Consider the following 14,473-nt stretch of genomic DNA (forward strand, 5'->3'; position numbering starts at 1 on the left):
TATTTCGCGCATGCGCACTCCGTTTTGGCCAACACTGGTCTAGTTTCCACCGAAGCGTTAATTCGCATCTAAACATCCCATTGTAATAACACGGAAAACATGTTATTACAATGGGATGTTTTGATTGGCTCACGCTGGTTGACGCGACGCGTGACGCGCTCAGTGGGAACGAGCCCTTACATTCAACAAAAGTTAAGTTGGCTGCACTGAAATTTAATCTTCCTCACTTCTATTCTACTTTCGATGGAAACAATATGTTAAATCCGATGCGCACCGAAGCAGAATCGGATTGAAGACTTCGGTGGAAACTAGACCACTGACATCAAAGGTGCCGACAGGGAGTTGCGCTATTGTATATACTGTGTCACATTTATAGAGCCTTAAGGCCATCACACACGAAATTGCATAACTGCATATGCATAACATAAGACCATATGGACCAATGAGCATCAAGTATTATGTTATGTAAGTCAATATGGCGACTTAATACTCGATGCTCATTGGTCCATATGGTCTTATGCTATGCATATGCAGCTATGCAATTTCGTGTGTGAGGGCCCTTAAGGCCATCACACACAAAATTGCATAGCTGCATATGCATAACATAAGACCATATGGACCAATGAGCATCGAGTATTATGTTATGTAAGTCAATATGGCGACTTAATACTCGATGCTCATTGGTCCATATGGTCTTATGCATCTGCAGCTATGCAATTTTGTGTGTGATGGCCTTAAGTGCTTGTGATCACTTGTGATGCATCGAGCGATGTTCTGCATTCGAGCTGCAACGAAAATATGCGATTGGAGCATAATTTATCGCCAACGTATGTACATGTATATCGTTTTTCTATTAGCCTATTATGTCGATCATATATAAGGATATGGATATTTAGTATCATTGCATTGATATCTTTGCATTAGGGTTTCTTTGTCTTTCTAAAACGGTGAAATAGAAAAGCGCGAAATGTACTGATACTTACTTTTGAATAGTCACGTGATCACGACTGCCATGACGTAATCGTGACGTCTCGAACACAGCTCGAAGTCGCCATATTGTAGCTACGTCACACGACCTTCGCGCGTTGTTTGGTGTCGTTTAGTACGATTTGACGCAGTTAAGTATTCAAGCGACGAATTATTTCACATAAAATTATGAGTTATATTAATTTGAATGAAGTTAATTACGCGCGTTATAGAGGTTACGATTCGCTGAATCGCAAAATTAACGAATAGTGCACGTTTTATGAATGTTTCACTCATGATCGAGATGTGACACAAGATTTTGCTCCAGAAATTCGGCTTGATGAAGGTTTGTTGACTAATATACTTTATTACAAAAGTCTCTTTCTCTTTCTCGTGTTATAAGAACATAAACGAAATATGGATTCAGATAACCTTAACATATAATTTCAGTGTTATTTTAAAATGTTAATTTTAACTGTTGTGACAAAATTAACCGCACGGATTGAATGATTAATTATAACAGAATAAATATGCACATAGTATTTTTTTAGATAAATGTGTGTTTCATATTTTATATTTTATTTTAAAGTTTTGTTAATTACATTATTATATATATTTATAATACATTATTCTTCAGAACTCTTTAATTGTTATAAATATACTATAAGCTTATCTCTTATCTAATAAATAATCTCCAATTTAATAAATGCAAATCTTAATCGTTATTACAGGTTGGGAGCTTTAAAAGTTTGAGGCTACAAAGTTGTACGACAAAGGGGACAAAGTGTACTATCGTTATTACTGGCACAATTCTAATGGAGAATATAAAGGAAATATAGTTTGTAAGTAATTTGTATATTGTAGATTAGATATATGTTTGTGTGCATATGTTAATGGTCTTATTAAAATTGTTTGCAATTTGGATTGTTACAGACACCAAAATGCTGTAATGGAATTTAAGGATAGAAATTCTACAGGATAAAAATTCTAACTCTATTTGCAACATGAAAGGGAATACATCGATTATATGTAAGTACGCAAAATAAAATTTTAATCTTATCATTTCCAAGATGATATTATGACTATTTTATGTGCATTCACTATTAAAACATTTTTATGATCTCTTTTTTCACATAAATAAAATAATGTTTTCAAGTAAATAAAATAATGTTAGATAAAATGTTAATAAATTTAATTAAATGTTGAAAAAAATGTTCTGCTATATAAGAAAAAAATGTTGAAAAAATATTTTATCATATAAAATATATAATATGTAAAAATATAATTTTATGTATTTTATAAATGCAAAGTACATCATTAATTTTTACAATATAATTTGTATACAGGATATGGAGCATACATTGAAAATATCTTGGTATTGTTAAGGTTAACAGTAATTTTCTCCATATCTATGTTTTTATGCATGTTGCTTGACATGTTTTTATTATTATATAATGTAGTAATTATAATTTGCAATAGACTGTAATATATTCATTATCTGCATGAATTAATATATTGATAAAGTAATTTTTTTATTATATAAAATTATGTATGTTTGATGAGATCAAATATTTTCTATATAATAAGAATTAAAATAACGTTTATATTCTAAAAATGCTGCTGTTAAGAAAGTCATGTTTATAAATATGTTTGAGAATTATAAGGAATGAAAATTTATTAGAATTTTGCTGAAAATTATTGCGAATCTTATAGAATATTTGAAAATATGTATTATTTTAATTCTATATCCGATAATAGATGTATGAAATATTTTATCGCTTAAGATATTCATTTTCTGATATCGGGTTTGTTGTTGAGTATGTAATTAAATATTATGTGTAGTCTATGCTTTTTGTGAGATAAAACACTTCGGTTTGCTAACAATTGGTAATTCACACTGAAATATAACGCGTACAAAAACGCATTAAGTGCTTCGCGCACTCGCATTCAACAGCGAGCATAGGGAGATGAGAATCATTTTTAACCATCTGCAGCATTGTCCACTAACAATAGCACTGCGTGACTTCTTCTATTAGCCTTCTACATTACCGAGTGCATACTTCAGATCTATGCCCTATATAGTTCTTTAGCTATACTCGAGTAAACTGTGAAGTACATATCGTCCTCGTAATCTTAAAACCAATTTAGTTAACAACAAACTGATTAATAAATAAATTACTTATGATAGATGCACACAGCAGTGAATAATTAATTAAAGAATATTACTAACTATTCTTTTCTTTTTTTTTTTTTAATAAAAATAAGATTCAAATTTTCAAATATATTATTAATTTTTCATAAGAATGATGAAAGATATAGAAATTATTAATTATTTAGAATTAAAGACAGTAGAGAAAACATAATAAAATCATTATCGAATTATTATTAAATTACTAAATTACGAATTACTAAATTTAACGAGCGACTTAAAAATTATAAATATCATACTTTAATAATATCTACAATAATATCAGACTTATAAATAATATCATTGTCTATGATTTTCTCTTGGAAAAAATATTATAAAAATATTATAGTGTTTCTTTGTGCCATTACACATAGAAAAATGAACATAATTGCTCTAATTGTCCCACTGATTAATTATTCAGTGATATAATTTCGACAATTGAATATTGTAAATATCGAAAGAGTGGGAAAAAGAATTCTGTTATATAATTTTGCATGCAAATTATTGCTATAAGCTTTATTACATGCACGAAGTCGGATTGTTCATCTTTGATCATCTGTGGATATCAGTGTAATAAAAAGGGTTTGGCGAGATCGCGTGTCCATTTACAGACAAGCGGTTAGCTGAGAACCCTTAGAAAGCTTTGATAATGGAACAGCGCGACTCCTTTTATTAGCTCCCAGCGTTACCGAGTGGTGCTCGACGAGTATTTGTCCATCCGGTGGATGAGCGTCAACATATAACTTTCATGCGTTGCGTTTGCACGTGCCGTTTGTCGTTGGAAAGTTAGAACAGCGAGAAATATCGAAATAAATTTTGTTCCTCTTAGATTCTGTTATTTCAATGACAGTATCTCACTTTAAGATAGCTCTTTATATTTTTTTAATACATGATTCTGTTATGCTATCAATCAGATAAAAATCTAAATATAAACGTAGTCATTATATTGGAAATTTATAAATTTAATTTTATTATTACATTAGATTTTACGCAAGATTTTTTTATTAGTGAATATAATTTTAACATTATTCACTAAGTTCTCAATGTAAAATCTTATTGAGAGATCTTATTATTTTGAAGTCAAAATTATTACTTGTTTCCTACGTATAAATTTCCACTTGATTAAATACATCTCGGCAAATCTAAAATGAAATTATAAAATTAAGTATAAATCCACTGTAAAATAATTCGAAAACAAATTTTCATTACATTTATATTTTTAAAATTTCATTGGCTATTATTTCCTTTATAATTAAAATTTGTTATTATTTCTCAATATTAAATATCTTTATAGTTACTCTCTAAAAGTGCATCAGTGTATTATCACTGAAAAACAGTAAATAGTCACTAATTACAGCAGTTATAAGTACAGCACTGTAAATCAGTGATATTTTATTGAAAGAATTAGTTAATAATTTTGACTGTTTCAATCAGTAATAATATTTCTTTCGTTATTGTCAGTAATATTAAACTACAAAACATCTCTCTATCTATTTCATATAAAATTAAAAATTTTATTTATATTTACTAAATATTTATTATATTAAAAATTTTATTTTATTTATAATATTACATGCATATTGAACTTGCTATTTTAAATAGATAACGAACAAATAATTTTCATTAAGTCGCCAGACATTTATTTGTCCGATTCATAAGATCGATTTAATATCTGAAATTAAATCGAAGTAATATTTTTAATTTTATCTGTCGCTCTTTGCAAACTTTATATAATTCTTATGACTAAAACTAAATACGAGAGAGATAGCGATCGTAGCGGTAAACAAACGAACTAGCGATTACTGGTTTTACAGTGAAATTTACTAGTTTTACAGTGAATTTTATTTTAACTGACCATAATCAGTGAGATATAAGATAACAAAGAAATAAGCGTTTCCATTGAAAATCAGTAAAATACTCACTGATTCTCAGTGAAATCTTATTTTACTGTTTAAATTAGTGATATTTTCACTGATTCACTTTTAGAGAGTAGAATTCAGTAAATTTTTTTGCTCAAAGAATTTTTGAGGCATAGACACAGATTCTAATAAAAGATTTGAGAGTTTTAATAATAAATAATTTTATATGTCAATATCTCGGATTTTTTTTAATTAGCGTCATATTTTTCGATAAATTTCTTAAATAACTTAATTCCAAAATACATTAATGTATTTGTTATATAATGTACAATGTTGAGATTGTTTCCTAAAATGCAGGTTTTCGCCAAACGCAGAATTGCGGAAAATTCCCGTTAATACAACCGTTCGTTTCGAAAATTACGCGCGTAAAATTGTCCATTGTCGGGACTCGGGACGGTCGTAATCTCGGATATTCGTAGAGAGCGGGAACGCGCCTCGCGCGGTGTTACATTATCGGAGATGGCGGATAATTAATTAGAGTGCCGGTGCAAACAGAGTAGATTCGGCAAGAGGAGAACGATCCATCCCGGAGTTCCCGCTCGTTCGGGAACTCCGGGCGTACCTCGTGCGCTTGTCGGTGGCCGCTCGTCATGCCGCAAATATAATTGACGGCATTTCCCACGAGAGCACGACGGCGCCGGTTGTGCATACGAACGTCCGCCACGTCGACGTGGTTGGTGTTTCCTTGTTGGAGAAGCGCGGCTTCCGAGTTTGCCCGCGCATATTTGCACGCGGCCGGGATGTAGCCAGACACGGCGATATGTACGTTTAATCGCTTCGATAACCGATCGCCCGTGTTTGTCCGTCGCTGTTCGCTTTTGAGTCTGTTCAATTGGATTGACTTGCGAGAATGGCTCCGTTGTTTGTTACCTATTAGTAAGGACTTTTCGTGTAAATCGGTCGCCAAAAACGGTCACCCACGTCGTTCACTCGTTCTGCCTTGCTGTTGCACTTTTTTTATTTGCTTCGAGAATCGGTCGCAAAAAATTTGATAAAATCGCAATTTTGTAATTCGTTATACAGGGTGTATCAGACCACCCGTGCCAGCCAAATATCTCGAAAACCAAGAACGACAGACAAAAATATTTCAGACAAAAGTTGTAGGGTTTCAAGTAACGTATTATATAGTAATATTGGTACGACCTTGAATAGTGTTGTCAAGGTCACGTGAAGGTCATCTTAAATTTCTTAAATGGAACCCCCTATTTTTCATTACATATTCTTGTAGCTTATCTCGAGGGCTTTTCAAAACACTATAATAAAGTATTTTTTCATTGAGTACTTTTCGAGTTATGAAGCTTGAAATAATGTCTTAATTTTACATAAACCATAAAATATCTAGTAAAATATTCATTTTTCGATTATCTTACCTTAATACTTTTATGTAGAAAATAATGAGAGGAATTAATTGGTGTAAAGAAAACACAAAATTGTTTCGAAAAAAAAAATGTAATTTTGCAATTAACAATTACATTTTTTTTTTCGAAACAATTTTGTGTTTTCTTTACACTAATTGATTCCTCTCATTATTTTGTACATAAAAGTATTAAGGTAAGATAATCGAAAAATGAATATTTTACAAGATATTTTACGGTTTATGTAAAATTAAGAAATGATTTCAAGCCTCATAACTCGAAAAGTACTCAATGAAAAAATATTTTATTATAGTGTTTTGAAAAGCCCTCGAGATAAGCTACAAGAATATGTAATGAAAAATAGGGGGTTCCATTTAAGAAATTTAAGATGACCTTCACGTGACCTTGACAACACTATTCAAGGTCGTACCAATATTACTATATAATACGTTACTTGAAACCCTACAACTTTTGTCTGAAATATTTTTGTCTGTCGTTCTTGGTTTTCGAGATATTTGGCTGGCACGGGTGGTCTGATACACCCTGTATAACGAATTACAAAATTACACCCTGTATATGTAGGACCTCTTATTCATCGTATGATTCCTCATTTATCCCAGTGTGTGTTTAAACTTTTTATTTATCATCATCGTGTAATTTTGATGCTTTTTTAGTCATAATAAGTTACAGAAGATATATCCTTGTTCAAGTTCGGAATTGATTATACAGATATGCTATCTCTTCTTATAATTTTTTTAGATTAAATATCCTTTTACATTGGCTAGAACTTATAAACTTAAATTGTTTACCCCAAAGTAATTAATGTCTGAATATTGTCAGAATTATTATTTTTTTCATTATATAGTTTTTACAACATGGCTAGAGTGTGTGATTTCCAGAATATCCTATATAAATTCGATGTTTCTCCTATATAGAAGTTAATACATGTAGTTTTATACCTTTACTTTGCGGTTTCTTTTCGCGTGCACGTGCGTCTTTCGACATTTTACGAAGGGCTGCGCTTTAGCAATAGCGGAAATAGTAGTATCAGTCTTGCGGTCTGGCAGCTGCGAGTCGCCTGAGCACGAAAAGATCCTAGCCAGAAACCTTAAAACCGAAAAGAATACTTGGATAATCGTCATCTAATACTCTAACCGTACCCTTGCTAGTCGCATGCATGTATAGAGGATATCCTGTGCTTGAAATATATCTGTTGCAATGGAAAGGCAATACATGTGCTTATACATATATAAAATCATGTACGTTTATGGTGTCGATGTATAATCTTTTATTAATATAATTGTTTTATTATTTATGTATTTTAAATTGCGAGATCAAGCATCTTAAAACAAAATATTGTATAGTATGCAAAAGAATTATATAAATAATAATTTTAGAAACATTAAAGATTGAATTAGTCTTATTTTTTAACATAGAATTTTTGATAACATTAAGACTTACATTTAAAAAGAATATATAAGTTTCTAAATTTGATATAACTGATTCTAAATTTGATATTATAATTGATTTTATAACTTTTTCTGTCTTTACAAACTTCGATGATGTGTTTTGATCCCGGAATTTGAATTAAAATATATCTTTTAGACTCTTATTTCTTTTGGGCAGCTACTAAGAATTTTCAGAATGGTTTTTTTCTCTCCCTCTTAATTTTTCTATAATATGTGTATGATATACGTGTATTCCTAGTGTAATTAACTTATTTTAAACAAAAAGTGTCATTTATACACCTACAAACAAATATTGTAATTTCCATTTGCAGATCTTCAAAACTGGACTTATTTGGACTTTAAATCCGACTTCTCATTTTGGATATGTATTAGTTCTTTGATATAATTATTTAATTTATTTTATTCCTACAGGAAGATGCAGAAGTAAAACATATTTATATAATGTTTATGCAAGAAACGAAAAGAGCAATGTATGTTTATGCATTTTTTAGGAAAAGAATAAATATATATACTGTATTTTGTAATTATATTTTTTTCTTTTTAATGATTATGTTAATATCATTATATTAATATTTTTTTAAAAAAGACTAGACTTTACAAGCATAAAATTCAACATGAAAATTTTGTATCATATAGAAATGAGATTCTATCATGTCTGAATCAAGTTTACTATTAGAAAGTTTACTATTATTAATATATATATATATTTCGTACAAATAAATTAATCAAATAATTTTGAATAAATCAAGTTTAAAATATAGACAGAGTTGTATGAGATAGTTGATATTTTCTTTAAATTTATGTATTAATTTTTTTTATAATATCATGTGTATATAACATAAGTATCAAAAAAATTTTATATTAAATGTGAGATCGCATTGTATACTTTTTTATTAAGCTATCTATACTTCAGCTACCTCTATTTCAATCTGCTTTTTCATTAGTAACGATCATTATGCACGAAATTCAATAATCGCAGTTGACAATAGTATCGATTTTTGATTTGACGCCTATCTCATAATATTCGTTAATCCAATCTGTGTCGAGAGAGCGGCCCGTTTCTAGAGACAAGAAGCAGACCAATGCGCGGCGCTCCTAACTGCGTTAGAGTAATTACGTTATACGTGTTTCAGGCAATAACACCCTATCAAACAATAATACTGTACAGATACCGGCGGTTATTACGCGCCGGAACAATTACTAAATCGTAATGAGCGACGTATCTGCGAAGGGCCATTGTGTAATTAGCCTCTTCGTTTCAGATTTAATTACGCGGCTTGAACATCATACGTTACGCAGAACGTCAATTATAAGTTATTGAAAAATTTATTTGACATTATGACCATAATAATTACATACAATGTTAATTCAACATATAATATGCAATAATAACAATGTTTTTAAAGATTCTTTTTCAGGTTTTACACATCTGTACACATCTTATACATCATATATACATTTTTTTCTTTCTCCTATAACGTTCCTATCTCCTTTTTCAGTTATCTTGTTATATTATATCAATTTTTATGATGAGTAAATTGCATCTATGTGTGTTGTATGATATAAAAAAATACTTCGAATTTTTTATGCGTATCGTATCCCATAATAAGAGATAGCATAAAACAAATTGTATAATCAAATTAAGCTTTTAAAGTATATACATTAGTAAATTTTTTATTGCAATTTGATTTTTGATCTCGTCATTTGTTTTACAATCGTTTATCACAATAGAAATCAAGGATTATATCCACTCGTTTTAGTCATAACTTTTTTCACTTCATACATCGTGTCATGGATCGTGGAGACAATAAAAAAATAGAGCAGCCGCTCTAATCTGCTGTATTTATATCGCACTAAATTTGGATTACCGCATCGGCGCACGGCGACATTTTCACCCTCGCGTGTTCACCGAGGGTTGACCGCTTGTCTAATAATATCGCGGTACGATAAAAAATCCTCGGTAGAAGTTAATTGCTACGGTTTGCCGGTTGTCCTCTGCTTGATGAATGGCATTATAACTTTACGCTCGTTTTAATTTATCCTTTTTTTTATTTCTACTGTTTTGCTGCTATCGCGAAATAAGGATATATTATTTAAGCCTCGTGTAGTTTATTAAAGTCGCGAGAAACAAGAAAAATGCGTAAGAGATAGTTGTCTTTATTTTTTTTAATGCGATTATCTAAATAGTATATGAGTTTTAATCGAGGTTTGAGACGTAAAATATGAAAATTAGAAATTGAAAATTTTAAGTTTGTGCCTGTGCACAGAAAGTTTATGTATGATATAGATTTACATATATATTTATATTTAAAATTATATTTTTTTAAGATTATCATTCAATCGCAGAAAGAATTTATCATATAAGAAATGCAAAGGCAATTGCGTTTCTCCGAAGAGTTTAGTTCACGTAGCTGAAATGTATGCAGTGTGTTTCGTCTGTTTTTAAACGAAACGCCGCAGTTAATTTCCTTGCTATCAGATGAACTGAGCAGAGCAACTTCTCCCAGATTTTTGCACTCGGTGTGCTGGAATGCGCAACCCTCCGGAGAAGGGTGGCGGTTATATACTAGCTCGCGAGTTCGCGTGGGAGGTCAGGTTGGATTGGGGGTAGGTGAGGCGACCCTACGACCTTCGACCAATCGCGATTCTTGCTTGGCATTGGCCTGCCAATAGGAATCTGCCTAGTGTAACCCCACGACGTGACCTTATGCGCGATTCTCATCTTGCACTTTGCGCCGCGAAAGTTACCCCCAACTATCCTCTCGTCGACGAAATCACTTGCGTCGGTCAAAACCATTCCCCATCGCCCGTATGTAGACTCACTGCTCGTTTCGGTCAAACAATCGGAAATATATACAGCGCGATCTCGAATGAGTCACAAACAGCCCGGTATATATTCGACAATACTATTTATATTACCATGTTTGTTTAATTGATTGCTTATAAAACGAGTGATTCAGTTGATAATGTTATACCAATAATATTATACCAATTGTTTAACATAGCTAAATCATTTTAATAAAATAGAAAAAAATTATTTATTAATAGCATGATAAATTAATCAACGCTGTAAAAATTGTAAAATTAATGTGAATATAAATAATCATCTTTTTAATATCTTCTATATTAAGTTTTCGTTTTTTGTACTTTCAAAATAAACCTATTTAATCAATGTTAAGTAACGAAGAGCTTATTTTAGATGAATGTTGTGGCAGGCTATAATAACATTAACGCGGAGATGAAAGGATCGATTATACGAGACTCGCGATTATTTACATATTAACGACCATGTATTTATTTACACACATCAAAGGATATTCTGCCACCGTGCTATTATCCCATGTGCCTCTGTCAAGGTAGAAGCATCGTTAATTTTGTCCATTACAAACTGTAAGAAGGTTATATTGTGCATCAGTAGAAGTAACTTTGCGTCACATTGAAACTTGTGGCTTAATTTAATATCTAGGAAAATAATTTATATCTAGCTAAATTAAAAATTTTCTTGCGCAATATACTTCTAAAACAATTTGATTTATATTTCTATTAGAACATATCAAGTTGAATTTATAACAGTCAATCTCAATTTCCTTCTTGCAAATGTTATTACTATTTTATTTTACATTGTCTTATTTTTCGGTCAGTATACGTGACAAAATTGGGAGAAAAAACAGTAATAATTTGAGCTAAGGGAAAGTTGAAAAATATTGCTTTTAAAAATATTGATTTCGAGAAGCGTGTAAAAAGAGGGATACGCGATTAATCTTTTTCTCTTATATTCATTCATTTTTTATTTTATAACTTTTAACAATGATATAATTAAATTAAAATAATATAATTATAATGATAAATTCTTGAACGTCGCCAGTAGATAAAATAAATGAAAGTAATTTAAATCGACCACACTGGCAATTTATTGGTTGAAAATGTATCACATACTCTCTAAAAGTGAATCAGTGAAAATATCACTAATTTAAACAGTAAAATAAGATTTCACTGAGAATCAGTGAGTATTTTACTGATCTTCAGTGGAAACGCTTACTTTTTTGTTATTTTATCTTATATCTCACTGATTATGGTCAGTTAAAATAAAATTCACTGTAAACCCAGTAAATTTTACTGTAAAACCAGTAATCGCTAGTTCGTTCGTTTACCGCTACGATCGCTATCTCTCTCGTATTTAATTTTAGTCATAAGAATTATATAAAGTTTGCAAAGAGCGACATTTAAAATTAGAAGTATTACTTCGATTTAATTTTTGATACAATCTCAATAGAGAGGCTTCAGATATTAAATCGATCTTTATAAGTCGGACAAATAAATGTCTGGCGACTTAATGAAAATTATTCGTTCGTTATCTATTTAAAATAACAAGTTCAATATGCATGTAATATAAATAAAATAAAATTTTTTAATATAATAAATATTTAGTAAATATAAATAAAATTTTTAAGTTTATATGAAACAGATAGAGAGATAAATTGTAGTTTAATATTACTGACAATAACGAAAGAAATATTACTAATATTGAGAAATATTACTGATTGAAACAGTCAAAATTATTAACTGATTCTTTCAATAAAATATCACTGATTTACAGTGCTGTACTTATAACTGCTGTAATAAGTGACTATTTACTGTTTTTCAGTGATAATACACTGATTCATTTTTAGAGAGTATCTTACATAACGTTTCGACCATGGGTTTTGGTCCTTATCAAGTGAACTACAATTATTACACATAATATAAACAGTAAATAAATTACAATAAAATGTGAACAAAAAAGGAAAAAATTATATACATACAATATAATTATATATTATAGTAGAATAATTATCAATTGCTCCAAGTTCGGTCTCGATACACGTATCGTCGAGGGCGTGTGCTCGTGAACACGCGCGCGACCCGGTAGTCGCGTCAGGACGGGGCGTCCGATAGCGTCGGTTATCGAGCGCGGGTGGCAAGGTAATTACTTCCTTGGGGTTGGAGACGTGCGCGCGCCCCACGGGGGTGGGGTCAGAGGTCACGCAGTCGGCTGCAACCACCTCCGGACAGCCAATCAACGCTCTACGCTTCCTGTCTTCGGGGGCGATACGTGCATGCGGGTATCAACGCGTGCGCGCGGACGACACGCGTGCGGATGCGACGTGCCGCCAATTGCGCGGTCGGGCCAACTAACTCCAGGTGCGGTAATCGCGACGACACATTAGCTAATACGTCGACCTGGACCTGGACTTCCCGTGGTAGTTACTGATGAGAACTGCTCCCGGCACGACTGCCATTAATATCTCCCTTGCGCGAGGTAGATATGTGTCGCTTATCAAGATGAGGAGACGTTCCTTATCATGACGTTGCTTATCCAGAGTGTCCAGATCTATTATAACGTTAATCAATCTTATAGTCTCCGAGGAATACAAAGACGATTTTTTTTTTAAAGTTTGAAGATTATTACTTGCAATATTTGTTAGCTTTAACCTGGAATAGTTAATTTTCGGTTTCATTTTTTGGCTTGGCCATATAAAGATATGAATTAAAGAATAAGATTTTACTAAAAGTTATTATAATAATTATATTATTGAGATATAATAGTAACACAATTAAAAAATGGATAAATATATAGGTTTATTGCGGACGTACAGATTGATCGATGAAATCAATTTTTTCTGAAAGCAAATTTATTTCCAACTTTTTTCTCTTCATTTTTATTAGCTTAATTTGAATTATTACAATCCTCTTCCAATCGCTTCATGTATATCATATTTCTCTAACTTGTCCATACTTCATCTTGTCATCTTCTCTCCGATCTGAGAGATCAATCGCTGATACGCCTAATTAAAAATTTTGAGCGTCGGTCGATCAAGGTACAAAATATAACTTACGTTAATCGGGACCAAGAGAGCGGTCTCTCTCTCTCTCTCTTCTTGTTTCTCTCTTCTGTTTTCCATCATTCTCACGTCATCTTGTCTCTTTTCATCATGCTCGACTCGCTCCGTCCTTCCCGTACCAATCGTGGTTTCATTAGCTGTCTAATCTTTCTTGTAACCTTGGAAGGAGAGGATGGGAACTTAGAGCTCTCTCGCTTAGGTCCGCAGAAGATCTTCTTTCCCTTGACTGTCGGGGGATCTGGCCGAGTGACTGATGAACTGGCCACTAATTACCTTCTCTGTACCACACAATACTAGCGTATTAATAACTCGCATTTATATGCCCGTGAAAAATGGACGTGTGGCCCGTTCGCTTCCTTTCGCTCTCGTTCGTTCCTCTCGTTCATTTCTCTCTTTATTCGATGAACAAAATGTGCAAGCACTCGCGCGATTGTGTGGACAGATAGATGCATACGCGTAGATACGAGAGCGCGAATGAAAGAGATAGCGTTCGACCGGATTGCCCCATCAGCCTGTCGTTTCGCGAGCGCGTATAAAAATGTGAAGGATGGATAATGTTGCTGTTAAACGAGGCGAAGGTGCTATTACCGGCATCGCTTTTTTTATGTTATGATAAATGAAATAACGCTTATCATTAATTCATCTAAATGGTTAAAATTTAATTAATATTTACAATTTAACTGTATAAAAAATT

General features: G+C 31.9%; 1 protein-coding gene across 3 annotated transcripts in view; it reads left to right on the forward strand.

Annotated features, from left to right (window-relative positions):
- The first annotated feature begins 1,042 nt into the window (after positions 1-1,042).
- Svp (COUP transcription factor 2) overlaps positions 1,043-14,473 on the forward strand; it is a 315,105-nt gene continuing 301,674 nt past the window's right edge. For all 3 annotated transcript variants that reach the window (XM_083106213.1, XM_083106143.1, XM_083106065.1), the window contains exons 1-3: positions 1,043-1,312; positions 1,698-1,808; positions 1,900-1,995. The gene's annotated coding sequence lies outside the window, so the exon portion shown is untranslated. The remainder of the gene's footprint in view (positions 1,313-1,697; positions 1,809-1,899; positions 1,996-14,473) is intronic.

This window comes from Camponotus vicinus, unplaced genomic scaffold (assembly GCF_025532165.1).
Source record: "Camponotus vicinus isolate PSW18456_S1 unplaced genomic scaffold, iyCamVici1.0 SCAF_1, whole genome shotgun sequence".
NCBI classification, from domain to species: Eukaryota; Metazoa; Arthropoda; class Insecta; order Hymenoptera; family Formicidae; genus Camponotus; species Camponotus vicinus.